General features: G+C 32.4%; 1 non-coding gene across 1 annotated transcript; it reads left to right on the plus strand.

Moving 5' to 3' along the window:
* Positions 1–467: 467 nt before the first annotated feature.
* Positions 468–539, plus strand: TRNAC-GCA. The gene has a single exon. It is a non-coding gene; the product is annotated as a tRNA-Cys (tRNA).
* The last annotated feature ends 10759 nt before the right edge of the window (positions 540–11298 follow it).

Here is an 11298-nt window from a genome sequence, read left to right on the forward strand (position 1 = left end):
GGAGGTATCAAAAATTGTCAAAGAGGACCGAGAATCAATTATCATATTTTATTCAAAAGCCTCTAATAATACCATACAAATTACAAAACAATAAAAAAATATATATATATTATTTTCATTGTACTCCGTGCACAACAATTTTAAAGGAAATTTAAAATAAATCCAGCGTATTTGTCATACTTTTAAGTTCAATTACAATAAATCAAGAAAAGAATTGAGTTGTAATAAAATATCACTTGACATTGGAATGTAATTTGAAGACTTTTTATCTTCGGGAGTTGAATTACATTTAAGATTATTTATGTTATTTCTTATTTTCTTCAATTTGTATTTAATAGCTTTGGGTAGTTTGTAGATGAACTATGTTTGAATTATCTTTTTGGCCTTTCTATTTTCGACAGACACGTTTTACACTTTTGGACTGACACTTGGTAGAAGGGGTCACTAAGGCTAAAATCATATAAAATGGGTTCATAGCACAGTGGTAGAGCATTTGACTGCAGATCAAGAGGTCACCAGTTCGAATTTGGTTGGGCCCTTTTAAAAATTTTGGACGAACACTTTGTTCGATTTGCTCCCAACCACCGAGTGTCTAAAGGAAAAGAAATAAGAATAATTACCGATTCCAAACCTTATTCCAAAGTCCTCCACCACATAGAACCATGTACTTAAAACCTAAGGGTCACTATTCTCGGACAAGAACCAAGCTATCATTAACAAAAGAGTGTGGTATCCAAGCACCCACTATGAACATGGTTAAAAACTTACTTACAATTAGGCTAACTTACGGAGTCTTGTACTCACTCCATCTTTTTCATGTAACTAAGAGTAGTTGCCCTAGACCAACAACACCCACCAAAACTATTTTTGATGTTTTAAAATGATTTTTTTAACCTTTCCCTTATTTTGTACTATGAACCTATAAACTCTATTTTGAATATAATGTAAATATATATGTTTATTATATTTTAATTCTTTTTTTATTTCGAGAAAACATTTTACTTTGTGTTCAACCTCTTTTAACTTGCTTCGAAAATGGCTCGTGACATAAACATAAAAAAAGTAATTTTTTAGTATGAATTTTAATATAAGTTGCATTCTTATATTGACAAAACCACTAGTACCAAAAATATTCATGAACTTTCAAAATTAATGCCCTTAACATTCTAAAATAAGGTTCTAACTATTAGTGACTTGCATAAATTATCTCCCTTTTTATTTTCACTCACTCCTCTTCAACAACCTATGACCCATTAATATCATTAATATTTCATCTCCTTGTTTTTTAACTTTTTTGAATATCAAAATCTTAAATAAAAAGGAAAAGCTCTCTAAAATATTCTTATTTGCCAGTAATTTTACATAATTTAACATTTTAAAAATCGGTAAATTAAAAAAATCCAACATTAATATATTCATCATTTCATGTAGTCTTCATAAGTTTGTCGGCGACATTGTTTGTTATTGAGCTTGATAATGTGTGTTTGTAACCCATCCGTTAGGGTTCTTGGAATGATTCTCTAGATTATCCCTTCCATGTTGGGAGTTGGGCCATGGGTCTTGGGTGAAGGAACCATTGGTTTACCGCCCCTAAGAGTTAAGGAAGCATCTTGAGGCTAGTTTCACATAGTATCATTATCATTGAGATAACAATTCTTTTCTATTTTATCTAAATTTTTTAAATATGAGTTCATTTCCAAATGCATGCTAACACCCTTATTGTTGAATAAATGATATGAAACTAGTTTCACTTAGTAACGTTGCCTTTTGCTCCTATTGGGGGAAGGATAATAGGTCGATTATAACTTTATGGTAGTTTTAAGCGTGACAACATTTTACAACCAGACTAATTTTGCTTCATTTCTAAATGAAAACGTGTAAATTGTAAACTCAAACATTTCAAAGAAATAAACAAGTTTTGATGGTACCATGCTAACCAGAAAACAAATGTTGACTTTGACCAATCCCTATATATATTTTTTTTCTATATTTTGAAACTATTTTAAGCACTTTTCTCGTGTACTCCTTACAAATTTACCTTTTAAGGTTGTAAACATTTGTGTATGGGTGACTATTATGATTATAAGTCAACTGAGTTAAGTAGAAATAAATTTTGAAGATGAAATTAAAGTATTAATTTTGATGTCATCTTTACCCGAGTTTTGGGATATTGTTATTAATGAGATTCAATCGGCATTAGTAATTCACAATGATAATATTCAAAATATTTGACAAAAAAAGAATGGTCAACATAAGATATTTGAAACAAATAAATCTTTTGTGCTCTATGATATATCAAATCACTCCTTTAAAATTCCTTAATAATAAACCTGAAGTCTTACATCACTTATACAGAAAAGTTCCTTGCATAGAAGTTTTATTAGATACTTTTAAGCATCTAGAGATCAACTAGACACAAAGCTAAACTTTCTAAAAAAAAAAATTAGGGGCTAAACTTTTAAGTTAACGTAATTTAAGAAACTTATGATTTTTATATTATCAAGAGTTTAATTGAGCTAGGTCGATTCAATCTAGTGGACCCAAGAATTGAACCGAACCAAACCAACTAGTTAGTAACATGATTTAGTGGAAGCATTTTCATGCAAAGTAGAAGCAACAATGGAGGGTTTGAAATAATATAGTTTTTACCCCTTAAGGTCATTTTACACCGTTTCTTGGTTTACCTACTCATCCATATCCAATGACCACCAAATTTCATATCTAACCTCAAGCTATAAATGCTCAGTATTAAAATTTGATAGACACCGGAGCTCAGATAGTGGGTTATTTTAACATTACTTAAATCTCGAGCTATTTAAAATTTGATAGACACCGGAGCTCAGATAGTGGGTTATTTTAACATTACTTAAATCTCGAGCTATTTGGTTGGTTCAGGGTCTTAACTCAGGGTTCTTTGGGTTTTTTTTTTTTCCATATATTCTTAATTCATACTTGGTTTAGGGTTCATATGAAAATCCAAGCGATTTCTACAAGTATTTCTTAACAAAGAGTTCAAGGGGGTTACTTGTCTCGTCGTCGACGTTTGGGACCTCCATTATTGAGCTTCCAGTATCTGAATTACTTCAAATTTCCTTCCACATACTCCTTATTGTGTCTAGTTTATGAAACTATAATGTTTTTTTACAAGAATCGGTCTAGAATGGGGTTAAAATTGAGAAAATTTGAGAAAAGGTCAAATTTTGAGTTGACTTGGACAGTTCAATTGAACTGGCCATATCATCGTTTTCTTCCTCTAAATAGGAAGAAGATGCGCATTTTTCGCATTGCCGCCATTTGAAACTCGGCTTGTACAGCCACATTTACAGCGTTTCTCTCCTTGATTTCTTCGTGAAACTTAAAGATGGATGTTACAAGAAAGGGCTAGGGATTTATTTGATACCTTCTCATGGATCGTAGCGTAAGATATTCGCTTCCAAAGTTCATGCAAAATCTGATTTATCGTTGGAGATAAAACAAAGGATTTTTTATTGGGTAGCCGATTCTAGGGGTTTCAAGGCCCTATTTCTTCATTGAACCTCTTCCATATCTTATCTTCAAGCTAAAGGAATTGGTTTTGGAGGAACGTCTTTGAGTGTAGGACCTTAACTTCTAGACATCGTTCTCGGTATGCTACTCACTCGAAACGCAAGATTTCGATCTCGTGGGTAGTTTGTTCGATGACGTTTCAGCTCTCGATTCCTTCATCAAGTTTACTAAACTTCTTCATCTGAAACTAGAGGAATCCTTAATTTGAAGGAAAAGAGAATGTAGATAGGAATTTGACTCTTATCCCCAATTTAATTTCGAAACCTATTTCCTTCAATTCGGAACGCTCTCGAGGTTATTTTTTTTCGTGGTCTTCTATGGAAGCATTCCTTGGAGGTTCAGAAACTCATTGGAATCATTTTTGCTCGACGAGTCATCATGTATCCTCGGATTGGATTTTAAAGTTTTTCTTGATGTTCTTCAATGGAGGATTGAATTGGGGGAATGGTTTCTAGGCACTTTCAGCACTCTATTCCTTCATAGAACTTGTGGGTAATCTTGTTAAGAAACTATAGGAATAAGATTGAAAAGAAATGGTGGAGGATTGCTCTCGAATTTGGAAGAAATCTGAGAGTAGGAGACCCATAATCTAAACGCTCATTGCTTTCGATTGGGGGATCGACCTTTCTCGATTCTTATTCCATATTGTTGCTCCTATTTCAGACTTTATAGGAGATGCTTAAACCGACATTGAGAGCTCCAGAATCTTCGTTATTTAGAGATCGAACTTTTTGTATAATTTTTCGGAGATATCAACTCCGATCATAGCTTTACCGACCTTGGCTTTGAATACTAGTCGTTGGATGTGATGATCCGTGCGTGTTCGTTCTAGATCATATCAAATTTTGGAGGAGATTCGACGGTTGAGATTTGAGTTCGAAGAATTTTGCTCGGATGGTCACGGTAGATGCTCTGATTCTAATTAGAGTGCCATTTCTGTAACTATCTATTCTTCCAGGGGTATTTTGGTAATATTCCACTTTTTGAATATTTTATAATTATTTTCTCGAACAATCATAATTTTTCTACAAATTCTTAATTGCTTTTATTTCATTTTCCCCTTATTTTGAATCTTGAGATTCCTTCTAGATAAAAAATTACAAATCCGGAAAGATTCTTGATAATTGATAAAATGACTTTTTTTGCCCTCTTCATTTACTTTTTCCTTTCCAGTCCTTTTCAAAAGGCAACTCTTATATTGAGCTTTATAAACATGATAAACATGGAGTTTATAAAACTTAGTAAGTAGCCTACTAGTAGGTTCTTAATGGCGACCTTAAGCTGGATATTACTTCTTGTTATGTTTTCAGGATCTTATACTGATCTTGAAAACCTTCCCCTAAAATAACCTTCAATTTTCTCCCCATGAACACAATTTTCTCCTCATCTATCTTTTTTTAAACACTTTTGAAAGTTAAAGAGTAGTTTTGAAGCTTTTTTTTTTTTTTTTTTTGAAAATTCAACAGTATTTTCAAAAAAAAAAAAATTATGAGTAATATTTTTTAGATAAAGTGCAAATTTCAATGGTATTTTTATTAATTTAGCTTATAATTTAAAAAAAAATACAAATTTTTGTTGATTAAGTTAATGTTAATTTTATTAAAATACATAACATCACATCAAAATTAATTTATTCCGAATAAAATTAAAACTAAAAAATCAATTTATTTTAAACTAAAAAAATTGATTAATTTTAAAACTAAAAAGTATACTTGGTTGGACTAAAATATCCCTTATCTCAACTATAAAGAATTTAATTCCAAGCTCCCTTCTAATAGACAAATGATTTATTAACCTCTATTGTAAGATTTCACTTCATCAATTTAAGTAGCGTTCAACTATAAATATCGAATGTTAAAGTATTCCTCGACAAAGTAAATCTGTTGAAACTGTCTATCAAAGGTGTTCCATAATAAGTTGTGGAGAAGTGTTTCCTTCAATTCTAATTTCAATTAAGGATGTCAATGACAAAAAAGTGCACGAGGCTAGAAGGTTTGTAGTGGAAGAAAATAACAAGAGTCATGGACTTTTTTCGTTTACAAGCTGTATCATGTGTCTTATTCATGGTTACTTAAATCTCATTGAATTGGTGCGCCTTTCACATCAGAGACATTTGTGCCTTAAATCTCTTTGCTTGCTGCAACATTTGCTTGACATAATTCGACCAAAGACGGTATAGACGACCTTAGCTAATTGTATTGGTCTCCAATCATGAAGTGTGACGTCGGATCTTTGTGCATACCATACTCATTAATTATAACATGGCAAGAAATTTTTTATGTTTTGACTGGGCATGACATATTCTATTGTTCTTATATATCTTTAGTTACCCGTGATTAAAGCAAAGAAGTATAGACATGGTTTCCAACCAACCCTTCCTTTATAGTTAGTTCGACGAATGGGTTTTTGTTATCATTTTATCGTTAACCCTTCCGCTCGATTTTGTGTTATGATATATACCGTTTGATAATTATTGTTGATAACAAAGATAAATTGAATTATAAGCATTTTAAGTTCAAAAGTAACAAATTACTTGTACACTTTTACTTATAATCTTCATTTTCTTTATATAGCAATAAGGAAGGGAGGGATAGAAAAGATACTCATAATATCATTATGACTATGCCATATTTCATTAATTAAAGAGATCAATACACCCACAAACACACACACACATATTTCTAGTAGTTGTATTGCTACTTGGGGACAAGGAACTCGAGAACTTCTTTAAAAGATGAGAGCTTATAAGTAGGTGGCGATGGATATATCACATGCACAAAAAGAAAATTCTGCACCTTTGTAATAAAAGACCAAGGAATATCATCGTTATTTATAACTTCTATCACAATAGTATAAATTCTACAAGGACGATGTTCTCTAGTCATACTAACTAGACCGTTCACCACACGCTTGTAGATGACACGATGTTCACTATTCTCGTTATTCTTTTCAATTACGAACCTTCCTGCATTTTGCACTACTAGAATATTGACATCTTTAATTGGTACTAAAGCATCTAAAGGCAACCCTTCCACACTGCTCATTCTAACACCTTTGGTAAATTGTTCCAAGAGACATTGTTAGGCGGATTTTGTTCATGAATACTTAAGAATTTGATATTTATAGTTGTAGTTGAACGCTACTTAAATTGAGGAAGTGAAATCTTACCATAGTCTAATAAAGCGTTTGTCCATTAGAATAGGTTGGAATTAAATTCTTTATAGTTCGAGATAATAGTTGTATTATTTAAGTCATTGAGACTAGTGTTACTAGTACTTGTTAGTATATTTGAGTATAAATATTAAAACCATTAGTTATTAAATATTGTTTGAATTAAAGCGTTTATAATTCAAATGATCTTCATAACCTAATTCATAAAAAAATAAATAAAATAATTAGGAAGCATTTATATGCTAGATCAAAATAAGATGCATAAAAAGAACGGGCAGTAATTACTTTATTACCTTTAATCTTAAAAGTAACTTAAAATATTGCTTGTGTGCCTCTTACAGTACTCTCAACAACTGGATCGCTTGATCTATTCTACTATACTTTACTTCCTCTTGATAACGGTGTGGTAATGACACAACTCATATTGCCGATAATCATCACTTACATCCAAAACAAGAGTATAACGGTCGACTATCGTCAAGGACCCATTCACCATTTCCATTTCTATCGTCAATGACCCATTCACCATTTCAATCATTTCTCTAAATTTTATGATGCTCTAGTGTTAGATTTCATTGGAATATTGCAGTAGTAAAGTCTTGAAATTTCTATATATCAAAACTGTTTAACACTTTCCAAATCTTGATTTTTGGTTGTTTGTGTTTTTTTTTTTAATTATGTTAGCAATGAGCCAATTTAATCAATTCTTCCTTTTATGATTTTTTTTAAATTATGTTAGCCATTACTTCTGGATAATTTAATCTATTCTATTCTATTCTATTTATTTATTTATTTTTGCTATTGATAGACGTATCTTTATGAAACATACTAAATAATTGGTAAAGAGAGGATATGAGATATAACTTACGGCTAAATCTCTTTCCATATGAGAATAACTCATTCTCATGTCCACCTTTGCAACTATGTACTAAATTTAGGATTTTATTTCTCTTTGGTCAAAACCATCCTTAAAGGACAAAATTGAAGTTGTAGTTAGTCAATTATAATATTTGAGGTGCTAGTTTTCAAACTACTTTAAATAGGTGTAAAGAAAGCATGAGAATAACTTAGTTTCACTAATCTAACACGTGTTGGGCATGTACTGAATACTTGTTAATACAATGGATACATTACAAATTTATAATCCAGCATTTCGTATCATACCCTTGACTTTGAATATATTTTGAGAGTGAAACGTACCTTAAGTTTTTTTTTAAGTATACAAACATATAAACTTATTTATATGAGTTTATTTCTAATAAAAAATTGATAAATTTTTTGAAATAATTCTTTTTAATTAATGTATCATTGTCACATCGGTGTCCTAGTTTTTTACAAATGACATGTTACCATATCTATTTGGTATCATATTTATGTCTCGTATCTATATCTCATTTTTATTTTTGTGACTCTGAGATATTTTTCTTTTATAAATAGATATCTTCACGAAAATAAGTTTAATTTATGTTGAGATGGAGAATAAAAATTGATACTTAAGGACGTTGATAGGGACTTTGATTCCTCTTAGTGTGAAGCTTGCATCTTGCAATTACTTGGGTAGAGAATGTGTTTCACTTAAATTTCACTCAAGAGAAAATAATCAAATAACGAACCATATGCGAGAGAGGATAATTTTTTTTTTAATCTTTGAGAAATAAGAAAGAATAAAAATTAAAACATGGCATGAATGAAAATTAGTGGCCGGGATTTAATCTCGATCCCCTTGAATCTCCACAAAAGATGAAGTCAATTTGATAATTCTACCGTTACAAACTTTATGAAATTAAAAATAAATAATGTTTTCTAACAACTCATGTAATGATGCTTGCAACTTCATCTGCTCCTTCAATCGTGTAAATATTCACTTCTGAAGCTCCAAATGGTCCTTCCTCAATCTAATAAGCTTGTAACACATGAAATAATAGTTGAACCGAGCCTATCAAATTTTGTAGATGAAGAATGAATGCTTGTTGAATCTTCTTAGCCTTGGATCGTGTAAAAGGTATAGTTGGAACATTTGGAACACCGTAACCCTTATCATCTTCCTCCTCTTCAAAAGGATTCGTCCTCGAATCAGAAAATCATCACCTACATCAATAGGAATCGGTCTGGAATAGGGTAAAAATTGAGAAAACCCAAGAAAAGGTCAAATTTTTAGTTGACTTGGATAGTTTAGTTGAACTGGCCATATCATCGTTTTCTTCCTCTAAACTGGAAGAAGATGCGCATTTTTCACATCGCCGCCATCTGAAACTTGGCCTGTACAGCCACATTTACAGCATTTCTCTCCTTGATTTCTTTGTGAAACTTAAAGATGAGTGTTACAAGGAAGGGTTAGGGATTGATTTGATACCTTCTCGTAGATCGTAGCCTAAGATATTCGCTTCCAAAGTTCGTCCAAAATCTGATTTATCGCTGGAGAAAAAATAAAGGATTTTTATATTTGGTAGCCGATTCTAGGGGTTTCAAGGCCCTATTTCTTTATTGAACCTCTTTCATATCCTTTCTTCAGGCTAAAGGAATTGGTTTAGAGGAATGTCTTTGAGTCTATTTCCTTAATTTCTAGAAATCGAACTCACTATGCAACTCACTCAAAACACAAGATTTTCGATCTCTTGGGTAGCTTGTTCTACGACGTTTCAGCTCTCAATTCTTTCATCAAGTTTACTCAACTTCTTCCTTTGAAGCTAGAGGAATCCTTAATTTGAAGGAAAAGAGATCGTAGATAGGAATTCGACTCTTATCCCCAATTTAATTTCGAAACTTATTTCCTTCAATTCGGCACGCTCTCGAGGTTATTTTTCTTCGTGGTCTTCTATGGAAGTATTCCTTGGAGGTGTAGAAACTGATTGGAATCATTCTTGCTCGACGAGTCATCATGTATCCTCGAATTTGATTTTCAAGTTTTTCTTGAAGTTCTTCAATGGCGGATTGAATTGAGAGAATGGTTTCTGGGCACTTTCAACACTCTATTCCTTCATAAAACTTGTGGGTAATCTTATTGAGAAACTGTAGGAATATGTTTGAAGAGAAATGGGGGAGGATTTCACTCGAATTTGGAAGAAATCTGAGAGTAGGAGACCCAAAATCTAAACGCTCATTGCCTTCGATTGGGGTCTCGACCTTTCTCGATTCTTATTTCGTATTGTTGCTCCTACTTCAGTCTTTATAGGAGATGCTTAAACCAAAATTGAGATCTCCAGAATCTTCGTTATTTAGATGTTCGAAGAGAAATGGTGGAGGATTACTCTTGAATTTGGAAGAAATCTTAGAGTAGGAGACCCATAATCTAAACGCTTATTGCATTCGATTGGGGGATCAACCTTTCTCGATTCTTATTTCGTATTGGTTCTCCTACTTCAGACTTTATCGGAGGAGCTTAAACCGACATTGAGAGCTCTAAAATCTTCGTTATTTAGAGATTGAACTTTCTGGATAATTTTTCGGAGATATCAACTCCGATCATAGCCTTATCGACCTTGGCTTTGAATACTAGTCGTTGGATGTGATGATCCGTGCGTGTTCATTGAGATCATATCAAATTTTGGAGGAGATCCAACGGTTGAGATTTGAGTTTGAAGGATTTTGCTCGGATGGTCACGGTAGATGCTCTGATTCCAATAGGAGTGGCATTTCTCTAATTAACCATTCTTTTAGGGGTATTTTGGTAATTTCCACATTTCAAATATTTTATTATTATTTTTCTCGAAAAATCCATAATATTTCTACAAATTCCTCATTGTTTTTTGTTCATTTCCCCCTTATTTTTGAATCTTGAGATTCCTTCTACATAAGGAATTACAAATCGAGAAAGATTTTTGATAATTGATAAAATGACTTTTTTGCCCTTTTCATTTACTTTTTCCTTTCCAATCCTTGAAATCACTTGTTAGGGTACTCAATTGACTAAGTCCCTTGTTCTTGCTTAAAACTTTATTTTTTTTCCTTTCTGTCCTTTCGGTCTTTCATGAGTGGCTTATTTTTGTGGGAGCTAATTTTCTTCATGTTTGGTGTGTTACATATGCATAATCGTTATAAACACAAAATAAGAAGCAGACTCAAAAGAAGAACTTATGGGCAAATAATGGTTACTTAATCGTTATAAACACAAAATAAGAAGCAGACTCAAAAGAAGAACTTATGGGCAAATAATGGTTACTAATGGGTATGGATCCTAGCAACTTATTTAGCACGTTATTCACATAGTTCTATGTACTTGGTACATGGATTATTGATGAACTTAGGTTTATACATAATGTCTTGGGTTAGGCTTTAAGAGTTGAGGTTTTAGCTTAGGAAAACATTAGAGGGTAACCTAACATGGACTGATTCGTGGGAAAACCTACTAGCACTTTGAGGACCTCTTTCCTTCACCAAACTTATGGGTAAACTTATTTAGATGGTGCAGGAACAAGTTTGGAAATGAACAGTGGACTAGTTCTCGAATTCGAGGTAAACCCATGAACACGATACCCCAAAACAAAAAACTTGTATCTCTCGATTGGGTACTCGATTAAGCTTGCTTCTTGCCCCTAATAGTCTACCCTAATTCATAATTTATAGACGGATTTTCCACTACCA

The sequence above is a fragment of the Cucurbita maxima genome, unplaced genomic scaffold (genome assembly GCF_002738345.1).
Source record: "Cucurbita maxima cultivar Rimu unplaced genomic scaffold, Cmax_1.0 Cma_Scf00400, whole genome shotgun sequence".
Lineage (NCBI taxonomy): Eukaryota > Viridiplantae > Streptophyta > Magnoliopsida > Cucurbitales > Cucurbitaceae > Cucurbita > Cucurbita maxima.